Source organism: Natrix helvetica (assembly GCF_964273705.1).
Source record: "Natrix helvetica genome assembly, chromosome: 6".
NCBI classification, from domain to species: domain Eukaryota; kingdom Metazoa; phylum Chordata; class Lepidosauria; order Squamata; family Natricidae; genus Natrix; species Natrix helvetica.
The window spans coordinates 63,213,194-63,228,229 of NC_138553.1; the positions used below are offsets into that span (position 1 = coordinate 63,213,194).

Consider the following 15,036-nt stretch of genomic DNA (forward strand, 5'->3'; position numbering starts at 1 on the left):
CTGGGTGGTCCAATCGGACCTAAATCGTCCCAAAGAGATGGTGAATAGGAAGACTACCTCTTGCTGATCTCAGGGAGCCCGCAAAGTCCCTGATTGATCCAAGAGACGGTTTTCAAGCTGGAGGCAAAAGACAGCCTAGGCTGATGACGTTGGGACAGCTCCGGAACTGAAGGAAATGGAAAGAGAAAGTATGTCCATCTGGTGAGGAATCCTTTCTGTTTTGAAAAAGACTGCCCCCCAAAAACCCTTCTTTTTTATGCTAAATTAAATCATTAAGCAGAGGAAGTAAGCGGTGAAATTGACCTGCATTTGATTGTCTTGGATAGTATGCTTTTTTTTTCCTTTTGTAATTACACTTTGTGGATTGAAGTGCTCACAACTTTTTTTTTCTTTCCTCTTCTTAAAGTGAACGGACTGGTTTTTCTTCTTCGACTTTTTCTTGCTTTACTTTTTAACTTAAGGATTAAAATCTCCTTCTCTACTCTAACAAAAGTTTCTATTATTTGCTATTAAACTCCATTTAAGAACTTGTTTCCCTTAAGCCTGAGATAACATCGGAGAGTGAAAGGAAGCAATACTGCTGCTCGGAGGCTAGAGGCTAGAGTTTCTGAAACTATGCATTCGTTCCTGATTCTCCTTTGATTTTACTGTCTTTGTACTTCAAAGTTCAGTAATTAAAAGTGATAAGAGCCAAGGGCACGAAGTGTTTACACAGGTATGTAATGGCTTTGAGAGACATATCAGCACAGGGAGAGGGGAAAAAAATGGAACCTCTTTCTTGTGAAGATTACAAATGATCTCATGTTTAAACTAAATTAAAAAAAAGCCTGGAAAGCTAGAGTGGCAGTAATTTACAATTTGGAAATATGGATCAATTTTCAGAAGAGGAAACTAATTTTGCAAAATATTTGGGATGGAATTCAAAATTTATTGGAGGTAACTGGGAGAATTGAGAAGAAGATGGAGTTTATATTAGAAAAAAATGATGGAGATGGAGCCCCAAAAATTGAAGAGAAAAATGAATATAAAGATAAGAAAACTAATGATTTGATTTGTGGAGTGAAAGTGGTTGAAAGCAAAAAAAATGGGAGTATGGAAAAGGGAATTTGGTGGACTGGAGCTCTACCCCAAATTTCAAGGCACAGAAGAAGAAAAAAGGGAAAAAATGATGGTTTTAATGAGAGAAACCTTTACCAGAAGCATGATCAACAACCAAAGATAAATTATATTAAAGTAGCAAATGGAGGGCGCCGAGATTACCTGAGAGATGCAACAAGTAACAAGGTGCAGAGAGATGTCAATAAAAACTTTACTAAGGAAATAAACAGAAGATTAATTCCACAAATGGCAAAAGAAATAAGACTATATGCCTTCTAGAAGGATGCAGATTGATATATGAAAGTTGATAATAAAAAAGTAGCTAAGTTTGGTGATTAGTAAGTAGGAATTCAGTCATTTTTAGATTGCTTTGTTAAATAAATAGTTGATAATGGTAACAAGGTACATATTTATGTTGGCTGGAGGTGAGGAAGTTGGATATAAGTAGTAAATGATTTTGTTAACAAATATTAATGATAACAATAATAATGAAATGATAAGAGATATAGTTAATGATGTGTGTGTGTGTTTGTGTGTACTGGTTTAACATAAGGAATTTGGATATAAATTGCAAACAGTGACTTGGAAAAAAAAGCTTAGAAATTTTGTTAATTACTCCTTATTTTGAATATGTTATAAAAGTGTAATATTGGATATATGAAAGTTGTTAACAAAAAATTAACTAAATCTTATAATTAGTAAGTAATAATTTAGTAACTTTTAGATTGCTATGTTAAATAAATAATCGATAATGACAATAAGATACACATATGTGTTGGCTTGATGAGAAGAAAATGGATATAAACAGTAAAGGATCTTTTGTTAACCAATATTAACTATAACAACTAATAACGGAATGATGATAAGGGATACAGTTAATGATATATATATGTACTACCATAACAAAAGGAACCTGGACACAAATTGTAAACAGTGATTTGGGGGGGGGGGGAGGCTTAGAAACATTTTCAACTAAGGTTATTGGATGATTTTTGTAATAACTAATGAAATGCCATCAGGTGGTTGTGTTTTTAACTATGGATTATTTTAGGCAAAAGGACACAAAAACAACTTCAGTCAAATGAGAACTATGCTATGTTGATAGTAAGATTCATTATGAATCTTTGACATCTGATATGAATATACCGGTAAGTAATGACTGTGGAAGAGATGCACGAAAGCTAATTGTAACCAATTGACACACTTTCTACAAGATGCCATGTAAAATGATGATTTCTCTTGTGTTATTTGTTTAATAAAAATAAAAATTACTTGCAAAAACAAAAACAAAAAAAGGCATGATGACCCAAAATGAAATAATCCTATCTCTTAGTATATTCTGTGGCTGAGTTTAAAGAGTGGGTGGGAGAAGGGATGAATGACGTAGGCAGAAAGTGTTACCTAGGTAAAGGAAGCTAAAGCAGTTCTTTAAACCATGGGGAACAAGAAAATATTCAAAAGTACCTAAGTAGTAAAGCAACTATCATCTGGGATGAATTGCGGGGGGAGGGGGTTGCAAGAATGTCTGGAAATCTCCAATAGCTCCAATAGCTTAAAATAAGGCACATTTTAAGAATGCTAAGAGTTTTTCCTTTCTGAAGGGAAATAGCAATAGCACTTAGACTTATATACCACTTCACAGTGCTTTACAGCCCTCTTTAAGTGGTTTACAGAGTCAGCATATTGCACCCAACAATCTGAGTCCTCATTTTACCGACTTCGGAATGACGAAAGGCTGAGTCAACCTTGAGCTGGTGAGAATTGAACTGTCAAACTGCAGGCAGCCGTCAGTCAGCAGAAATAGCCTGCAGTACTGCATTCTATTAAGTCAGTGAAATAGTATATAAAAACTCATGGTTTTCTGACACAGTTTAGAATAAAGAAAAGAATTAGGGGAATCAGGAAACACTCAGACATTCCCAGTTTCTCCTGCAAGGTGCACCTGCCTTGAGAGAAACTGGTTTGGGGCCTAGCGCATGGCTCTTGAATGAAAGCCATTAAAACATGCATATAATAAAACCCTGGATAAACACTCTCCACTTGTATCTTCATAACAATCAAGTTATTGGATATTGTACAATTATATTTATATTCTGCCCTTTCTTTAGGGAACTCCCAGTGGTGTGTGTGTGTGTGTGTGTGTGTGTGTGTTAATGATTATCTCATTTTACAATAACTTTAGGATATAAAAGAGATGAAATGAGAAAAGGGCTGGCCCAAGGAAATCTCTCAGCTTCACATGACAGTGGGAACTTGAGTGTTCATTTTATATGCACTTTGTGTAATCCAAGTTTATAACTTTAATAGAAAATCCATGCCTTATTGACTTGTCATTTCAAAGATATTTCTGAACAGAAAATCAGAATGACTATGGGTGAGGGAACAAAGCAGTGGGAGTGGGAGTGACTTCTGAAGCAGTCACAAGTTTTCCAAAATTCATTTCTCAGGTCTCATAGCTCCCACATTTTGTAAGTTAGTCCAAATACCTTTTTCACCCTTTTGCCCAGTTAAAGATTATAGGAATGAGAGTTTTAGTAGTATGCAGATAAAAATATCTATGCAATGCCAAGGTAGTTTAAAAGAAGTAATTTAAAAATCAGTATAAATTGAAAACATAGCAAAACTTAAAAACATATCAGTAATATTCCAGACTGCTGTTTCTCAGTCATATTCAGTTATCACTAGCAGTCCTCTTGCTAGATCTAATGTTAGCATTATTCTCCAATGCTTTTAGTCAAATGTGCAATAGCTACCTTCATTGTGAGCCAGAACAGGAACAAGCTTTGGATGGATGGATCACATTTTTATGCTGTTCTAAATAAATAAAGTTATGGAAAAAAGATTTGACAGAAGTATGGATATGTTTAATAAAATGTTAGAACATTTTAAGCAACAAATCCAGGGCTTCCTTGGAGCTTCATATTACAGTTGCTTTTATTTATCTGTATACCACCATATGCATAGATAAATAGATTTTGTATCAAAATCTTTTCTTCGATTTCCCAGAATTTTTCTTCCTCTGCAAAAGAAGCAGCTCTTTTCTTGCTCATGAAATACACTGCAGAGTACTTTTTGCTGATGGTTTTCAGCTGGCATGAGATGAGTGAATTGGTGCTGTTTTTCCTTTAGACATTTCTCAGTGAGTGTGCATGTCCCTGATGCCTCTTTGTTTCCCAATCAAAACGAAGTCCCATAGGACAGGTTCTTTTCTAATATCGTCCTGTGGAATGTAATAGAAATGTGAAAAATCAGGGAGGCTGCAAATCACTGGAGAATAGATGATGCACTAAAAGTCAGGACATTCATACACTTCTATTACACTCATTGTCTCTAAAATATATGCCCAACTCATATCTCTGAGAATTCCAGTAAAGTTTCATGAACTTTTGAGAAGCTGTTTATAGTCATTTCTTTTTCATCAGCCTGAAGAAAAATCAGTATGATTTTCTTAGATATATTACGTTACACTATGAAACACATATTCATTTTTCCAAGCACAATATATTTTGACAGTAAAAATAGAATAATAATGGAGATGAAACAAAATGTATAATAATGATAATTAATTGATTGATTGATTATGCTTACAATCCTTATTTTAGTTTCAGTTAAACATTGTGAAAGCTCATTCTAAGACATATTATGTAAGTATAGTGTCTACAACATAATGCACAGTTCTTTCAAGAAAAGTCTCATTGAATTCTGTTTTGCATTGAGTAGAAATACTTAGTATTCTGATATAAAATTCTGTTGTTTTACATAATGGTCTAGACAAATAACTTAGACTTTTGAAGTTCTTCACGTTTTAAGGTTAAAAGTTGCTTTGCATAGAGACAGGCAGACAGACAGCTAGAGATGCATTGTATTCTGTTTTGTACTGATGGGAGATACATATTATTCTGATATAAAATTCTGCTGTATTATAGAATAACCATAACATTAACAGACAACGAATCTCCTTGATTCTATACCAGTACTGAGGAATATTTAGGTTAACCAGAAATTGTACTTAATATATTTATATCTAATATATCTCTATATCCACTCATATATCCATCGAGCTGTCTTTTTATCTGTGTTATATGTTGTCCATTTCTGTAAGAGCTCAGGATGGCTTATAGAGGTACAATTAATGATTAGACCAATATTAAAATCCAAACACATTTAATATAAAGTATCACAGCAACACCAAAAAAAGTATATAATATTCTAGACAAATAAGTTAGATATTTGAAGTTATTCAAGTTGTAAGGTTAGGAGTTGCTTTGCATAGAGATATATGATAGACAGACAGACAGGTAAATAGAACCTATAATTCCTTTTACTAAAACAATGTGTTCCTGTAATTATCCTTTAACTGTTATATGAGCAACACCATATTCTCTTAAGTGTGTTTTAAATTATAACTGGGAGTGGATCCATTGTCTCAGTTCTCCATGGTAAAGACTCCCCATGGACAAAGAAGCCATTCCTATTGAATGTCCTATTTGCCAGTGTTCTGTTCAAGACTTCAGATCCTGTATAGGTGGCCTACGATTTCTCATAAGACTTTTAATCCAGGGTCCTTATCATATTGGTTACTCTTTTCCAATTTGTTAATGCTCTTTCTAAAATGTCCAGAAAGCAATAGTGCCACGAAGAATGACCGCTTCTCTTATTATTGACACTATACATTTTGTTAACAGCCCAATTTCACCTTATGGGTGGCAAATAAATTTAATAATAAATAACATGTAATAAATAACATATAAAGAACAGTTGTTGGAATTGGGTATGTCTAGTTTAATGAAAAGAAGGACTAGGGGAAACATGATAGCTGTGTTCCAATATCTCAGGGGCTGCCACAAAGAAGAGGGAGTCAAGCTATTCTCCAAAGCACCTGAGGGCAGGACAAGAAGCAATGGAAACTCATCAAGGAGAGAAGCAACTTAGAACTAAGGAGAAATTTCCTGACAGTTAGAACAATTAATCAGTGGAACAACTTGCCTCCAGTAGTTGTGAATGCTCCAACACTGGAAGTTTTAAAGAAGAGATTGGATAACCATTTGTCTGAAATGGTACTATAGGGTTTCCTGCCTAAACAGGGGGTTAGACTTGAAGACCTCCAAGGTCCCTTCCAACTGTGTCATTCTATTCTATTTTTTGTTCTATTCTATTCTAAAACAAACATTGGACTGCAGTTGCTTCTTTGTAGTGCCATCACGATGTTGGCTAATGTTCAGCTTGCTTCAGCCTCTACACCCTCTTATTATATGGACTTCAGTAAGGCATTTGATAAGGTAGACCATAACCTACTACTAGATAAAGTAGAAGAATGTGGGTTAGACAGCATCACCACCAGATGGATTCGTAACTGGCTGACCAACCACACTCAACGTCTAGTCCTCAATGGAACTGCATCTACATGGAGGGAAGTATGCAGTGGAGTACCCCAAGGCTCTGTTTTAGGCCCAGTACTCTTCAACATCTTCATCAATGATTTGGATGAGGGAATAAATGGGGAACTCATCAGATTTGCAGATGACACCAAGCTGGCAGGAATAGCCAACACTCCAGAAGATAGGCTTAAGATACAGAAGGATCTTGACAAACTTGAACATTGGGCACTATCTAATAAAATGAAATTCAATGGTGAAAAGAGTCAGGTTCTACATTTAGGCAACAAAAACGGAATGCAGAAGTACAGTATAGAATGATACCTTGCTCAGTAGTAGTAACTGTGAAAGGGATCTTGGAGTTCTAGTGGACAACCATTTAAATATGAGCCAGCAGTGTGCAGCAGCTGCCAAAAAAGCCAACAAAGTTCTAGGCTGCATTAACAGAGGAATAGAATCAAGATCACGTGAAGTGTTAATACCACTTTATAATGCCTTGGTAAGGCCACACTTGGAATACTGCATTCAGTTCTGGTCGATGTAAAAAAGATGTGGAGACTCTAGAAAGAGTGCAGAGAAGAGCAACAAAGATGATTAGGGGACTGGAGACTAAAACATATGAAGAACGGTTACAGGAACTGGGTATGTTTAGTTTAAGAGAAAGAAGGACTAGGGGAGACATGATAGCATTGTTCCAATATCTCAGGGGTTACCACAAAGAAGAGGGAGTCAAACTATTCTTCAAGGCACCTGAGGGTAGAACAAGAAGAAATGGGTGGAAACTAATCAAGGAGAGAAGCAACTTAGAACTGAGGAGAAATTTCCTGACAGTTAGAACAATTAATCAGTGGAACAGCTTGCCTCCAGAAGTTTTGAATGCCCCAACACTGGAAGTCTTTAAGAAGATGTTGGATAGCTATTTGTCTGAAACGGTATAGGGTTTCCTGCCTAGGCAGGGGGTTGGACTAGAAGACCTCCAAGGTCCCTTCCAACTCTACTATTGTATTGTATTGTATTGTATTGTGTTGTATTGTATTGTATTGTATTGTATATGATTGCCAGTATGTCCTCACCATGCTTTACTCATGTCTTTGATTGTTTCTACATAGATGAATCATTTGCTCCTACTAAAATTAATGCTGTTGTTTCTTCCATTGCTTCAGGTTACCAAGGTCCTCCTGAAACTATGTAGTGTATTGTAATGTGTTTGCTAGTCTACATCTTTATGTCTGTTACACATTTAATCATATTTTTATCCAAGATTCAAGGATCTACAATAGAGTCTTGTGGTATGCCACTTAACAAGGAATCATTGACATACAATCATTGTTCATCCACGTCACATTAAACCTGATAGACAATTAGGAGTGCAGGTATTTTACAGATTAGATTCCATATCCTTGGTTTTTTTTAAAAAAAATACATGAAAATATTGTCCCAGCATATTTTCATTCAGCTCAAAGTGTAGCTCTTTCCATTTTTTCAGTTATTCAGTGATTTAAAAATAAAATGCACACATAACTGAGAGAGTGATTTTAATAGCCATATGCTGTTGAAATATAATTTAATTTGAACTTCGTTTTCTTCTCAATGGCATCATTTAAAAATGAAACATCTGCCTACATTATTCAGCCTCCTATGATAGGTAGAGCATCATTTATCTCAACATGTCTACTAGGCTATCCAAAAGATTTACTCATATTACATTTTGAGTTCATCACAGTTCATTTGTACTGTGACATACGCTACTACCACACCATTAGATGGCAACAACGAGTTTGTTTCCTGTATTTCTTAGTTGCAATTGGAGTTTTGGAGCTCATATCAGGTAACCTTATGTGACGAATACACACCAAACATTAGCACACACACCCTATTTCGTATAAAATAAAAATAACTTGAATTGTCAAACAATGAATTTTTACCTGCAACAACACTCTACAGCAGTGGTTCTCAACTTTCCCAATGCCGCAACCCTTTAATACAGTTTCTCATGTTGTGGTGACCCCCAACCATAAAATTGGTGTCTTGGTTCCTAAGACCATCAAAAATATGTGTTTTACGATGGTCTTAGGCGACCCCTGTGAAAGGGTCGTTCGACCCCCAAAGCGGTCCCGACCCACAGGTTGAGAACCACTGCTCTACAGAGATAATTGGCAACAAACGTGTAGGAAAAAATAAGATCATTGATGAAAGGAGTTGACAAGGTTTGTATCACAAAGTCTTACATTGGGTGCAGAGAATTGTTGGTTACCTGTCGGCTATGTGCCCATGTAGGTTTTGAATGTGGCACCAGCTATGTCCCTAGGATAGGGGGAAGGTTGCAGCTTTGCTTGTTTGAGAGGATTCTGGTGACTTTGAAAGAAAAAGCTTCTCAGACAACCATATGAGATAACCACATGTGCAACTCTTTTTGTGAAGTTGGACTCAGGGGTCAGAGGATCAGGGGTATCCACCATCCCTACTGTATAACAACTTCTTTATCTAAGTAGCTCATTGCTGTGACTAGGCAGGTGGTGAGGTTTTATGCATTGAGGAGGGGAACTTCAAGCACCCTTCCCTATATATAATGTCCATGTCAGCAATAGCCCTGACCTAAATGACTGAAGATCTGAGAGACAGAGAAGGTTGTATATTAGGTGTGGTTTTTGTCCCAACCTAATTTGTAGATGGCAGTTGTTATCAACAAACCTTTGTCAAGGTCAAATGACTTTCTATTATCTTGGAGTCCACTAAAACAGAGGTCTTCAAACTTGGCAACTTTAAGCCTTCTGGACTTCAACTTCAACTGGACAGTCTTGAAGTTGCCAAGTTTGGGGACCTCTGCTCTAAAACCACACTCTACCAAAGGAAGAGAGAATCTATTCAACCGGTTCATCTCAGGTGCCTGATAAAGTCAGATTTAGAAGAAACTGGGGCTTGTATTTTTCCCTGAATTGGAAGACCCTGCTTATTATCACTGATTCCTTCATCACCTCTCATTAGATCGTTGCAATGTGCTTTTTATGGGGCTGCTCTTGCAGATCCCTTGGAAATTATAATTACTTCAGAATGCAGTGAGTAGTTATGGACACAACATGGTACAACTTTGCAACACTATTGCTCTCTGAGCACACTGGCTATCAATAGGCTTCCAGTGCAACGCAAATTGTTAATTATCAACTGTAAAGATATTTCTGCTTGTCTCACAAGAGATGGCAGGGTGGGCATATCTCTTGCAGTATCTACTGTATGGCATTGCAAGCGTCCTGAAATTTCAGGTGGCCCCAATTCTGCTGGTTTTCTGCAAGTTATTGAAAATTAGGCAATTCTTTTGGACCATAGGACAGAATATTAATGTCAGCTCTGGCGAGCCCAAAGTCCCATAGCTGCCAATTGGGGGAGGGGAAACGGGACTGTGGGAGCCGGGAATCGTGCTTACCAGCTGGGGATCTCTCTCCTCCACAAGCAATCCAGCTGAGAACTCTCCATAACTCTCCATAACTGACTGTCGGGTGGTTTCCACTCTGGGTCATGAGGCAATGGGTGTGTACGCAAACGGGGGTGGAGTTTAGCCTAAATATCACATAAAGTATAAAAAGTGGTGGGGAGCACCGGATGTCAGCTCTGATAATTTATTCATTGCCTTAGTGCTTTGTTGGTCAGTTCATGCCGGAGGAGACAAACTGCCTTTTCAACCCACCTCTGTGTTTGGCTGTTTTCCTTAACCCTTTGGAACCTGACAATTAAATGAACCCATTCTGCATGGTTTAAGAGACTTCTTACCTCAGCTATGTTTGCTTTTATTTTTCTTTTAATGTTGTTATCCTTTATTTGTCTTTAAACCTCTGTTGGCTGCCCAGAGTTGAAACTGCAATTTGGGCTACTATACAAATGGATTGGATAAATGTATAGGTAAAGCAGTGATTTTAAAATTAATTCAGGATTCCTTGGTTTGATAGACCTTAAGTATTGTAGAATCTATTTTTGGAATATTTACTTACTTGTTCCCTATTCCACAGGTATTTATTTATTTATTTGCAATTTAAAAGATGTATATGGCCACTCATTTATTCTGGACAACTCAGAATAACCACAAAACCTATAAATAAAACAATAATAAAACAACAAAAACAGTGAAGTAGTAAAACAAAAAGCCTCTGCCATAATCATCTCCCTCAGGATATCCTACAGCAGGCTCACTTTCTCATAATTTGCAACTGTCCTTGCTAGTCATCCTGTTTTTCTTTGTGCCATGGACCAAAGTCTGCAGCCCAGGAGTAAAATGTGCATATAGTTGGCAAATGACAGTTAAGTTTAATGGGTTTGCTGTATTGCTACACTAATTTATGCTTCTCCTGCAAATAAATTAGCTATCTGGCCATAAGAGTATGCAAGGCAATACTATTAGAGAACCCAGAATGACCCATTCTGATTGCATTGACTGTTTTGATATGAGAAGACTGAAGAATAGGAATATTGAGATATCTAATAAACTCTTGGCTCATCTGACAACCTATATGTTATAAATGTCCTAGGCTTTTAAAAGGCATCTGTTTAAATCAAATCCAAGAGAAACAAAGAAAAGCATTTTACAAATTCCTCATGGCAAAAGTAGGGAATTTGCTAAATACCAAATAAATGCTAATTTTGTCTTGAACCTACATTTCTGAATCTCTGAATGTGTTAAATTTTCTAGTTGAGAGCTATCAAAATGAACCTTTTTATTTCTGTTTTTCTAGTGCTTAAAGTGCCTACTTAGCAATGTAATGTAATGTACCACGATTTCATGACTCTATAAAATTGTGTGTGTTGAACACACAGGGCAACTTTAATGGAACTCAACTAATTTAGGAGCATGGAAATCCACCACTGATCTATTAACAGCTGCTCAGGCATTAAAACAATACAAAGGAAATTCTGCTAAATGCAATTATTTTCAAGTTGCCTACATTGGATGAAGAAGTGCACTTAATATACTTTTGTAATCTATAAAAGGTTATTAAATTTCCTTTTATCCAAAATAATATTACAAAATATTAATACATTGTATGTGTATATGTGTGTATTAGTTGTATGTACAAAAATTTAATATAGCATAATTGATTCACACACGTGAATTTGATATTTTTAAGAGACGTTTCAAAAATAAAATATTTTGCATCACATAAATTCAAGATAATATGTTAGCTTTTAAACCTACAACTTTTCTCCTGAATTACATGGTGTCAGAAATGTTACTCATCAAAATGAAAATTTCATAGACACATCCATAACTATGAGACCAGATTTAGATACAAAAGTCCCAAGTAGGAGTAAAACCCACTCATATTATGTTGCTCCAAATGACAATTCCCTTTCCAAAACCTCTCATTAGAGATGTTTGAGAGTTAACAAGCTTGATATTATGTTGTGTATGGTAGAAAACTATTACAGAATCTAGTTGTTCCGCTTCAGATACTATGAAGCCTCCAGTGATGTGCAGTCAGGGGAGGCAGAGGAGGCAGAGCCTCACCACTCTCATCATGAAAAGAAAAAAAAATCTCCCCTTTTCTCTTTCATCTCTTTCTTGCGCGTGCAAGCAAAATACCCCAGGATCACGGTGGCGGGGACAGCAACTCCTTCCGCTGTGCTGCGGAGAAGAGCCACAGGAAGGAGGGGAATGGGACCACGTGTAAAGGAGGCAGCCCTTCATGTTGGCACAGGAAGGAGGGGAATAGGACCACATGTGCAGGAGGCTCCTCAGCGCCAGCCTCAGATCAGCGCGAGCCGCGGTCCCCTTCCCCTGCACACGTGGTCCCATTCCCCTCCTTCCTGAGCCAACCTGAAGGGGACTGTGGCTGCGCTGATCTGAGGCTGGAGCTGAGGAGCCTCCTGCACATGTGGTCCCATTCCCCTCCTTCCTGTGGCTCATCTCCACAGCGCAGCGGAAGGAGTTGCTGTCCCCGCCACCATGATCCTGGGGTATTTTGCTTGCATGCTTGCAAAGATGAAAGTTGTCACAGTCCTCCCTTCATGATGATAATTTGATGACATCACCAGCCTCACCAGCCATAAACCTCACTGCACATCACTGGAAACCTCTTTCCAGAAGGTAACAAAGAAAACCACTAATGGAGATGATGTGTAGCATCCAGACAATACTGCGGACCCTGGTCAACCAGCACTTCTATGCCATGTTCTAAATAGAACATAGTGAACATCCAATAATCTTTCCTGCTGTCCTCGCCACTCTCTGCACAGTCTTCCTATTAACAGTAATACATCCAAACCATGCAACAATACAATATGACAGGATACTTTCACTTGTCATTCTATAGAAAGTGGTAAGGAAAGGGGAAGGAAGGGGTACTCTTCTCATATGATGCAGAAAATGCAGGCACTTCTTGTGCCCGATTCACTAGTGTCTCACTGTTGAGCAACCAAGTTAACCATCTCATCAGCTGCACACCCAGAATCTTCATACTACTAGCCACCTCCACAGTTGAATCATTAATACACAGAGCTGTATGGCTGGGCCCACCTTTTCTGAAATCGACAATGATCTTTTGTTTTTCCTATATTTAAAACCAGGCTGTTTTTATTGCACCAGTTCATCAAACCCTTCTTCCAGTACGCACTGTTATTATCATCCTAAATAAAGCCCATATCTGTTGTATCATCTGCCTACTTCACAATATGGTTGGTAGCAAACCTTGCCAACAATCATGGGTCAACAGGGTGAACAACAGAGTTAGGGACACAGCCCTGAGGAAAACCTGGGCTCAAAAAATGGTGTTAGAAATATTACTTCCAACTCAAACATACTGGGGCCTATTAGGGAGCAAATCAAGCTTCCAGTTGTATAAACAAGTGTTGAAGCCTAAAAGGCTCATTTTGACTACTAATGCTGAGGAATCAGTGGTGGGTTTATACTGGTTCAGACCAGTTCAGCCAAACCGGTAGTGGTTTGGTGGCCTGGGTCGTTGGAACTGGCAGTGACCCAGGCCTGCCACGCCCCTTAACCGGTTCCCCGGGCAGCACCATCTTGTTTTTCAGTTCTGCGCATGTGCAGAACAATTTTAATTGCACTGTGCATGTGCACACAATGCTCATCAAGTGTGCAGCGCGCACACAAGTGGACCGGTAGTAGTGCCTGCCGTAACCCACCCTGTGAGGAATGATCACATTAAATACCAAACAAAAGTCAACAAACAGCATTCCCATTTGAATATTTCTGATTATTATACTTTAAAAATTCTTAATTTACATCAATGTTTTGGTTTTAGTTTTTAATTCAAGCAATAGCTATATTGGTTTGTTCCTATCCATATTAGGGCCAGCACACTTACTATGAGTAGGAAAAAAATACACAGGCTATGTATAAATTTACTATTAAGCCAGGATTGTTTTAACAATCATCTATAGAATAAGAATTTTGTCCATTTTGTCAATACAAGCAAAGTAATGAATCATTTTGTCTGATTTCTACTTTTCTCTATATTGTCTCCCTTTACAAATGACCAAGTCAGGATCAGACATCACAATAAACCATAGTGAAACAAAGCAGGATTTATTACCCAACAGTTGGCCTTCTTACATTTTGTTGCTGCAAAATTAGTGTAAGTAGTGGGAAAAGAAAAAAAAAAGCTTTTCAAGTACATCAATATTGAAGATTTGCAGTGGGGCTCCTGGGGACTACAATATCTCAGCTAGCAACCACAGAAACCCAAAAGTCAATATTCTCTTATCAACCATTTAAAATTTTAAATAATGGCCTCAATCTAAAAATAAACTACATTTTACAAGCATCCCTTGTTCTTGGATAAGATCTCATAAGATTTAAAGCAAGCATACATACAATTTTATTATTCACTTACGAAATTCTGCAGGAGTTTGAGAGTAGCAAGAGTTTGGGAGTAGAATTGCCAGCATTACACAGGCATTAATGATCTTGAAAGATTTCAGTTATTTAAACATGTATAATTTGTATTTAGAGTAATGGTACTTAGCACCTGAAGAGGTTACTGATCCTTGTTGAATTATTACATAATTTGTATAAGATGAAACTCAATGAGGCACTGTGGGAAAATGACTATGAGAGCTTTGAGCCATTGCACATTTCTATATAAACAACTTCATCGTCCCCAAGAATATGACTAGTTCTATGTAAAATAAATCCAGTGATCAGCACAAATTAAAAAATCATCAAAGGGAAAAAAAAGTTAAAATAGACTTGAAGAGAGAATAGCTTGCAGGAGGAGGAAAATTATTCGTATTTATTCAATTTATTAATTTGCTGCCTGATTCACAATGACTCCAGGCAATTGTAGAAAAACCACAAAGCAGAAAACATGTACACAAGTGTGATGTTTCTTGAACTCTATAGATCACCTGAAAACACTTGATTAGAGATTCTGTTGCATAATTAGCATGTAATATTTCAGAAATGTCTGGAATTTCAATAGCAATAAATGCCATTAACTACAGAGTTCAAGCAGCTGTTCTAATATAATTTAAATACTATGGTAACGTAAATGGCAGGAACAGGTCATGCATTTCATCATAGAGCCTAATTCAATCTCACCAAATTTGAGTTAAAGTA

General features: G+C 37.2%; 1 protein-coding gene across 1 annotated transcript in view; it reads left to right on the plus strand.

Annotated features, from left to right (window-relative positions):
• The window catches only part of KCND2 (potassium voltage-gated channel subfamily D member 2), a 368,536-nt gene that overhangs the window by 214,650 nt on the left and 138,850 nt on the right, over positions 1-15,036 (plus strand). The gene's annotated exons all lie outside the window — the stretch shown is intronic.